The 9,600-nt window shown below is 41.1% G+C and overlaps 1 protein-coding gene and 1 pseudogene across 1 annotated transcript in view; both read left to right on the forward strand.

Moving 5' to 3' along the window:
• The window catches only part of LOC102869628 (S-adenosylmethionine mitochondrial carrier protein-like), a 213,019-nt gene that overhangs the window by 157,130 nt on the left and 46,289 nt on the right, over positions 1 to 9,600 (forward strand). The window lies entirely within an intron of this gene.
• On the forward strand, positions 4,178 to 4,680 carry LOC102848304 (annotated as a pseudogene).

The raw sequence follows: 9,600 nt of genomic DNA on the forward strand, positions 1-9,600 counted from the left end.
GATTGATTCAGTGACTGGGATAATTGGGATGGGAGTGTCAGAGACAGTGCGATTGGCACAGGACAGAGCGGAGTTTAGGGCTGTTGTACATAGTGTCGCTATGAGTCGCAGGCAACTCGATGGCACATAACAACAACAACAACATAATATTTCTTTACAGTTACCACAAATATCTATAGTTTCAGCTTGATATAGTTCATATAATACTGATCAGTAATTTTAAAACCAGATTTTTAATAGTTAACCTAATTTTTCATGTTTGATTTATATGCCTCTTTAGACTTGCTCAGTTGTTTTAAACTTACTCAGCTGTCTGTGGTCCTGGGGCATAGACGTGACTTATACCCAACAGTTTAAGGGAACTTTTGTTTACTCTCTCCTGTGTTGGCTCTCGTTCTTCATGCTGTTGATCTTGATTCTGCTTTGCTCCTGTTTGCTGTGCAGGAGTGGCGTCTACTTCCTAAACAACACTCCTTTGGAAACTATGAACTTTGATAAATGTTGGTAGTTGTGGAGGAGCTTCAAGCCTTTTGTTCATAGAGTTGCTATGAGTCTTGCTTGGCTTGAAGGCCATCAACAAGAACAACTATGCAGAGGTTAAGGAATGACAGTGAGGGTAAAGGGAAGAGGGCAGAGAGCAAAGCTGGGCTCTCTGTAGGCCTAGAAGGCTCAGGCCCCTGCACCTCACAGCTGAGAAGGTCAGGGCTGGGGGCAGTGGGTACAGGGCCTCCCTATCTCTGCTGCAAACAAGGGCCAAGTCTAGGAGTCTCCAGTGAGAAGCAGCAGGTTTGATAAGTCAACTTTGGGGACATCTGTTTAAAAGCAAATACATTCTGAAAAACTTTGACTCAAGAACATGCTGGCAGTCTGTAGATCATTGTTTCTTATTGTGCAGAGATTTGAAAACTTAGCCATAACATGAACTGTGTGAGCCTTTGGCATCACGAGGGAGCCCTGGTGATGTAATGGTTAAAGCACTTAACTCTTAACCAGAAGATCAGGAATTCACTCACCAGTGGAAGAGTGGTGTGGCCATCAACTGTAATACAGATTCCAACCCCGTGAGATGGTCAGCTCTGCTCTGTAAGTGTCTCGGAGTCAGTATCAACTTGATGGCAGTGGATTCTTTTGGTTCTTAAAAGATGTCTTTCTTAAAAACTAGTATAAATGTGAAATAATGAATGAATGAATGGAAATCCAAATTCTCTATAAACTTTCATTAAAATTGCAATTAAAAAAAGAAAACAAAAAAACTAGTTATGAAGAAATCTTGTGGCAAGGAAGATGATTACTTTGTAAAGTTGTTGTTTCTGTATGCCATTAGCTTGGAAGAGACTTAGAGCAGACCCTCCAGCAGGTTTTCAAAGGCAGTAAACCTCACAGGAGATTGATTGTCCTTCTCCTGTGGAGCAGCTGGTGGGTTAGAACAGTGTGCCTTTGGTAAACTTGAGTATAGTATCTTTAGTTGTTGGTGTTGTTGTGTACCATAAAGTCAGAACTGACTCGTAGCTGACCTTTGGGTGGGTTTTCAGAGGCAGTTAATCACAAGGTAGAGGACTGCCCATTCTTCTCCTATGGAGCAGTTCATGGCCTCGAACCACATGCCTTCAGGATTGAAGCACAGCTTCTTACCACTAGACCACTAGAGCTCACCACTAGGCCAGTTGGCAGTTTTGTGATGGATGCAGAAGAGATTGACGTTCTTAACAATTTCAGTTTGTTCAGCTCAACAGTCAACACTCTTGGCACCAGCAGTCAGGAAGGCAGAAGACAAATTGCAGTTGCATTAAGGAAGTCAGCTGTCTCCACAGTGCTAAAGAGCAATGATGTCAGTCTAGAGACTCAGGTGCACCTGATCCAGGCCATAGTCTTCACAATTACCTGCCATGCATCAGAAAGCTGGACAGTTATGAAGGATGACAGAAGAAGAATTAATGCCTTTGAGTTGTGGTGCTGGAGAAGAGTATTGAACATACGTACCATGGACAGCCAAGAGAACAAATAGGTTTGTCTTAAAGAGGGTGAAGTCAAGTTTCTCCTTTGAGGCAAGGATTTTAAGGTCTGTCTCACATTCTTTAGGCACATGGCCAGGAGAAATCCATCTTTGCAGAAGAACATGATGCTCAGAAGGGTAGAGGGACAGGGCAGGAGAGGAGGACCCCTGATAAGAAGGATTGACATGATAACTAGGGTGATGGGATTAGGTGTGTCGGAGTCAGTGAGACTGGCTCTGGATTAGGGCAGGCTTCAGAGCTGTTGTGCATCAGGTTGCTGTGAGTTACAGGTTACTTGGTGGCACACAATAACAAGAATGTACTTAGCGATGTGTACACATACAGTAGAGCGCTCTGATGGCCGAGTGAGTAAGGGCTACACAGCCAGCCCAAAGGCAGGCAGTTTGAATCCACCAGTTGCCCCACATGAGAAAGATGGGTGATCTCCTACTGTGCAATTTACCACCTCTGAAAACCCACTGGAAGGTCAGCTGTGAGTTGGTGCTAACTCAGGAGCAGTGAGTTGTTTTTAGTCACAGCTCGTTACACACACACACACACACACACACACACACACACACACACACTGCTGTACAGGTAATGATCAAAAAAATGTTTGAATGCAATTGTTCACATGAAGACAGTCAATAAATGACCACACTGAAAAAGGCAAAGTATCTGGGCTGACATTTGATAACATGGAATTACTCTAAGGTGTTATTAACACAGAGTGTGCCACAAAATGTATTTTGGAGAATATTGTTATTATTTGTACCCTTAAGAAAAGACTCTATTGAGGTTAAATGTTAAAGAGAATACAATAAGAAAAAAAATTCCTCTTTTAAAAACTAACTCGAGTATTAACTATTGATAAAAAATAAGAATTATTAGTAATAGTTTCCCTGACTTAAAGGGCTAGTACTGCTCATTTCATACGTTTCTTGGCCTCTTGTTGTTTTGTTTGTTCTGTTTTCGTTTTTCTGTGTGGTGCATGGGGAAAATGGACTTCACAGGCAGTGTTTCGAGGCGTGATGTAACAACTATCCAGTAAGGAGGCCATATGCCATTAGCATAGCAGCTCTCCGTTTTGTGTGCGACAAAAGAGCAATGAAGCCAACAGCTGTCCAGCAAACAAGACTCGCTTTATTAGCGTCTCAATAACGAGCATTCACTCGGATGCCTTGCATGCCCTGGCAACCTTCCCCACAGTGGCCTAGGAATGTGCAGAGGTCTACGAGGGGAAAACCATCCACTTAATCTGCTCAATAGGATAGATATCCATAGGGTTCTAGCTAGTTTAACACCTAGAATGCTGGAGAGGAAGAGTAGGTAACAGTACTGTGCTTTAATATTTTTTAAGTAAAATATTGAAATGTTATTAAAAAGTTTTATATCAGACTTATTGAGAAATAAAATACATATTACACCACCATCGAAGCACCTCGGAGTGGGATTCTTGGATGGCATTGTAAATGTATGTTTTAATTTTATAAGAAGCTTTGAAAGTATTTCTGACAGTGACTGCACCATTTGACTTTACACCAACTTTGTGAGAATTGAAGTGACTACATCTTCATCATTAACTTATTGTTAGTTATATTTCCTTTCTTTTTCATTTTAATCCTTCAGAACCATAGCAGGTGCAATTTGTGAAACAGAACACAAATTACTCATGAGCAAGTTCAAATTGAAGCTGAAGAAAATTTAGACTAGTCCACAATAATCAGAATACAAATTTGAGTCTATCCCAGATGAACTTAAGAATCATTTCAAGTACAGACTTGAGGCATTGAACACCAGTGATTGAAAACCAGCAGAACCATTCAAAAACATCAAAGACGGAGGAGAAAGAAAAAAAAATGCAAATGGATGTCAGAAAAGACAATGAAAATTGCATTAGAACATCAAGACGCGGCAGACAACGAGGCGGCGATTGTCCGATGTCCGGGAGCCAGGTGAGTGCCGCAGCGGCAGTGGCGGGGCCTCGCTGGTCTGAGCTGCGGCCTCCCTCCAGTTCCCGGGAAGCAGGCTGGCGGCAGACGCGGGAGCAGCAGCAGCAGAGGCGGAGGCTCTGGCGCGTCTCTCTCCTCCGCCTCAGCCTGGGCCTGGGGCAGCCAGCAGGCCCGGGTGGCTGGAGGGGGGGGCCGCTGCCCGAGAATGGAAATTCTCTTACCTGGATATGGAGACTGTTCAATCATCAGGAGCACAAAGTTATCATTGTTGGACTGGATAATGCAGGGAAAACTAACATCCTTTACCAATTTTCTATGAATGAAGTTGTACATACATCCCCTACAATTGGAAGTAATGTAGAAGAGATAGTTAATAATACACGTTTCCTTATGTGGGATATTGGTGGCCAAGAATCTCTTCATTCTTCCTGGAACACTTACTATACTAACACTGAGTTTGTAATAGTTGTGGACAGTACAGAGAAAGGATTTCTGTAACTAGAGAAGAACTCTATAAAATGTTAGCACATGAGGACCTAAGGAAAGCTGGACTGCTGATTTTTGCTAATAAACAAGATGTTAAAGAGTGCATAACTGTAGCAGAAATCTCCCAGTTTTTGGAACTCACGTCTATTAAAGATCCTCCGTGGCATATCCAGGCCTGCTGTGCTCTTACTGGCGAAGGATTGTGCCAAGGACTTGAGTGGATGATGTCACGACTTAAGAGTAGATGATCTCTACTGGCCTCTTCTCATAGACTTTGTATAAATGGAGTGCTGGACTTTACCAGAAAGCTGTAAAAATTAGTGGTTTAGATATATTTATAATACACTGATTTAAAGTTTTTCTATAAGGAGAAAAATTAAGACCACTTACTTGAAAACAAAGATGAAGTCTCAGCTTCCAGTGTGCTTTCTCATTAAGTTCTTCCAAAGTATGGTCTTAAAGTGATGATTGACTGTTTTCTCATAATGAATCCTCTCAGGACATTGTATAGCCTGTGGTAAGTACAAAGGGAGAGGAAGACATTTTTTAACTTTGAGAACTTTATTATCAGTATCACCCTCCCTTGTTGATTGTTGTTCTCTTGTTCCATTAAGCCAAAGTACAAATCAGCACAGATACTCGGTTTCCAATATTTTAAAATGTAATGTTACTATTGAACAGTATTTTACGTAAGATTGTGTATGTATTGTGTATATAAACCTCAAGTTCAAGTGAATGGCTTTGATTTACCTTCTAAAGAAAAGTGAATAACATAAAAATTAGTATCTTTAATAATAACCATAATGACATGCGTACTGGCATTGGTGTTAAGTGTCATTTTGTACTTTTCCCCTGATGTTTTCTGTGTTGCACTAACCACTCTCCAAAATAATTGAACTGCTTTAGAAGAAACACAAAAAGAGGAGAGAAAACATGACATTTTGTACATATTTTCTTGATGAAATGACTTACGGAAACGTAATGCAACTGAGTGAAGTACATGTCAAATCCTTGGCTTACTAGTATTACTAATAGGCATAATTGCAGTGAGCAGCTTTCAAATGATAGCATTTATTGGTCCAATGCCACTGATGTTTCTGAATAAACTTAATCAATTGGGGGGGGGGGGGAAAGAACATCAAGAAGCCAAACCAAAACGAAGAGATACTGAAGTAAAAGAGCTGAACAGAAGAATTCAGAAGGTAGCTCGAGAAGATAAAGCAAAATATTATCATAAAATGTGCAGAGAACTAGAGTCAGAGAACAAAAAGGGATTTCAGCATTTCTCAAATTGAAAGAATTAGAAAACAAATTGAAGCCTTCAGTTGCACCCATAGATGTGATGGGCACAATCTTGAATGATCCAGGAAGCATTAAAAGATGGATGGATTACACCGAATCGCTATACTAAGAAGAATTAGTTGACACTGAAAAATTTCAGGAAATACACATGAGCAAGAGCCAGTGGTGATGAAAAATGAAGTTAAGGCCACACTGAAGGCATTGACAAAAAATAAGGCCCGAGGAATTGATGGAACTACCAATTGATATGATTCAACTACCAGATGCAGGCCTGAATGTGCTCACAAGGAAATTTGGAGGGTATCTAACCAACTGACTGCCAAGAAGAGATCCTTATTTGTCACCATTCCCAAGAAAGATGATCCAGAAAAATAAGGAAATTATCAAACAATATCATTAATATCTAATGCAAACAAAATATTTTTTAAGAAAATTCAGAAATGGCTAGAACATTAACAGGGAACTACTAGAAGTTCAAAGTGATTTTTAGAAGAGGCCTTCACACTAGGCATATTGACGATGTCAAATGGATCCTGGCTGAAAGAAGAGAATACAAGAAAAATGTCTATTTGTGTTTTATTAACTATGCAAAGGCATTTGACTCTTTGGATCATAATAAATTAAGACTTTGAGAACAATGGGAATCTCAAAACACTTACATGTGCTCATATGAAATCTGTGCATAGCCCACGAAGCTGTTTTCTAAATGGAACGAAGAAATACTGCATCACTGCATGGTTTAAAATCAGGAAAGGTATGTATCAGGGTTGTACCCTTTTTCCATATCTATTCAGTCTGTATGCTGAGCAAATAATTCACAAAGCTAGACTTTATGAAGAAGGATGTGGCATAAGGATTAGAAGAAGTCTCACCAGTAGCATGAATTAAGCATATGACACTACCTTACTTGCTGAAAGTGAAGAGGATATGAACACTTGCTGCAGAAGATCAAGGCCTATATTCTTTATGGATTTCATTTCAACATAAAAAAAAACAACACAACAAATGAAGGTCCTCACTACAAGATCAACAGTCAACATTATGACAGATGAAGAAAATATTGAAGCTGTCAGTGATTTCATCTTGCTTGGATCAATAATCACCACCCTTGGTCAGCAAATCAGCAGACATATTGTACTGGGCAAGTCTGTTGTCAAGGACCTCTCCAAAATGCTGAATAACAATGATGTCAGTTTGAGCACTGTGGTGCACCTGATTCAGGCCATTGTTGTCTCAAGTACCAGCTATGCATCGGAGAGCTGGATAATGAAGGAGAATGACAGAAGAATTGAAGCCTCTTAGCTATGGCATTGGAGAAGAGTACTGAATATCCCACAGACTGCCAAAAGAACAAACAGATATGCCTTGTTAAAAGTCCAGCCAGAGTGCTTGGAAGCCAAGATGACAAAGCTTCCTCTTTCATACTTTGGACGTGTAGGTAGGTGAAATAACTATTTTCTGGAGAGGGACAATGTGCTTGGAAAGATGGAGGTCAACGAAGGAGACAAGATTCTCAGCGAGATGGATTGTCACGGTGACTTCAGCAATGGGCTCTATGTGTTAGAGATGGTTTGGATGGCAAGGATAGCGCAAGGTTCAGGTTCAGGTCTGCTGTTCGTAGGGTCACTAAGAGTCTTCCTGGACTCAACGACACCTTACAGCCACAAGAGCTGTGAACTGGCATCTCATTATGGTTTTAATTTGTATTTCTCTACAACTAATAATGTTGAACATACTTTTTTATAATAATGTTTTTAGTTTTGTTTGTTTTTTAAAGATATTTATGCTTTAAGTGAAAATGTGTGCAGCATATTAGCTTTTTATCCAGCAGTTCCTACACAGATTTGTTGCATGACATTGGTTGCAGTCCCTACAGTGTGTCAGTGCCTTACCTTCCCCAATCTCCACCCTCAGTTTCCACATTGTCATTCATTTCCCTGTCTTCTCTTTGCTTTTGGCCAGATGTTGTCATCTGGTGTCCTAAAGGACACGTTCAACATGAGTATTGCTCTACTGTACTTTTGAAAAGATGCTTCTGTTAATTAGACGGCTGTCTCAGAGCATTGATCTAATTTTGTTAATTTCTGTCAAACAGATGTGTTCTATCGTCTTTATGAATTTGACTTTGTTGTACATTTCCCTCCTCTTCTGTGGTTTTCTAGTTTTGGTCTCAGGCTTGAGGAACCTGTGCACCATTAGTCTTCTGAACTGTTGTACCACAGAATCTGAACCAATTCCTACCTGACCCTCCAGTAGGTTTTCGGAGGAAGTTGAATTGTGTGGGAGAAGGAGACTTCCCATCTTTATCCCACCGAGATGCTGGTGGATTCACACCATGTGCCTTGGGGTTGGCAGCGCAGCTCCTTACCACTCGGCCATGAAAGCTCCCAGGTTACTTCTTTGGGTCTTTGGTTTTCTTCACTCTCCTTTGCCCCAGCTGTGAAGAGAGCAGTTGATGTCTCTTAGATGGCTAGTCCTTAGAAAAAGAAATGATGTAGGTAAAGTGGAGGGTCAGCAGAAGAGAGGAAGACCCTCAACCAGATGGATTCATTGACACAGTGACTGCAACAGTGGGCTGGAACATACCAGATATTATGATAATGGCACAGGGTCAGGCAAGGTTCTGATCTGTTGCTCATAGTGTTGCTATGAGTCCTAGTCACCTCAGCAGCACCTAATATCAACAAATAACCATCTGACGCCTGCCTTCCCCCCAGCTTTCAAGCCCCCAACCCTCCCCCCACCCCCGAACTGCAGAGGTGCTCTGTATGACCTCACAGCTCGTTTGGCCGCCTTTCTGCATTCTGTACACATTTGAGCTAATACTCTCTCTCAGGCCTTACATCCGTGGTTCCCTCTGCTAGACATGCTCTTTATTCATTATCTCTGTACAGTAATAGGTATGTCAGCGCCGTTCTCTCTCTGTGTATGTTGAGGTGGAGAGGTTTGCCTCTCTAAAGAACTCATTCGAATTCTTCTGGGTCTTGCAAGTTCCCCATCTTTGACAGAGTATAGTCTTACTCCTTCTGTTACTCTCTTTAAGATTTAAATTTTTCTTCTCTGATAAGTTCTCACTTTACCAGGTTTTTAGCAGTTTAGACTAATACATGCCAGGCCTTGGACTGTTCATAGTGTCTCCATTAGTCCATCATACACAACCATCACACAAGTCCACCTTATACGGAGCCCAGGGATGTAGGCCTTGTTATTCTCATCTTCAGATGGATAGACTGGGGTTCAGAGAGGATGTCAACAAGATGAGAAGGAAGAAAGAGGTGAGTAGAAAGAGGTAAGAAGTAGAAAGAGGTGAGAAGAAAGAGGTAAGCTGATGAAGGGATGCCAATACACAGTAATAGGTTGATGTGTTTTTGTTAATGTGCCAGCGAGTCGCCTGAGGCTGTCTAGTAGCAACTCTATGCATAATAGCTCAGAACCCTACCCTATACTGAGCCAATCTCACTGCCTCCGACACACCTGCCCCCATGACCCCAATTATTGTGTCAGTCCATCTCATCCATGGTCCTCTTCTTATATGCTTTCTTCCTCCCTTCCAAGTATGATGTCCTTCTCCAAGGACTGAGCTCTCCTGACCATGTGCCAAAAGTATGTTAGATGGAGCTTCGAAATCCTTGCCTTGAACAAGCAGCCTGGTTTCACCCTCTCCAAGATAGACATGTTTGTTCTCTTGGCAGTCCATGCTATGTTTAATACTCTTCTCTATCACCACAGCTCAAAGGCAATGCTTCTTCTGTCATTTGTAGTTGTGTCCAACTTGCTGATGGCTTTATTCTTTATTTTTTTTATTATTAAATTTTATTAGTTTTAATGAACATTTACAGAGATTTTGGGTTTTCATTCATTCATTG

Source organism: Elephantulus edwardii, unplaced genomic scaffold (genome assembly GCF_000299155.1).
Source record: "Elephantulus edwardii isolate Elephantulus edwardi_28Jun2011 unplaced genomic scaffold, EleEdw1.0 scaffold00132, whole genome shotgun sequence".
NCBI lineage: Eukaryota > Metazoa > Chordata > Mammalia > Macroscelidea > Macroscelididae > Elephantulus > Elephantulus edwardii.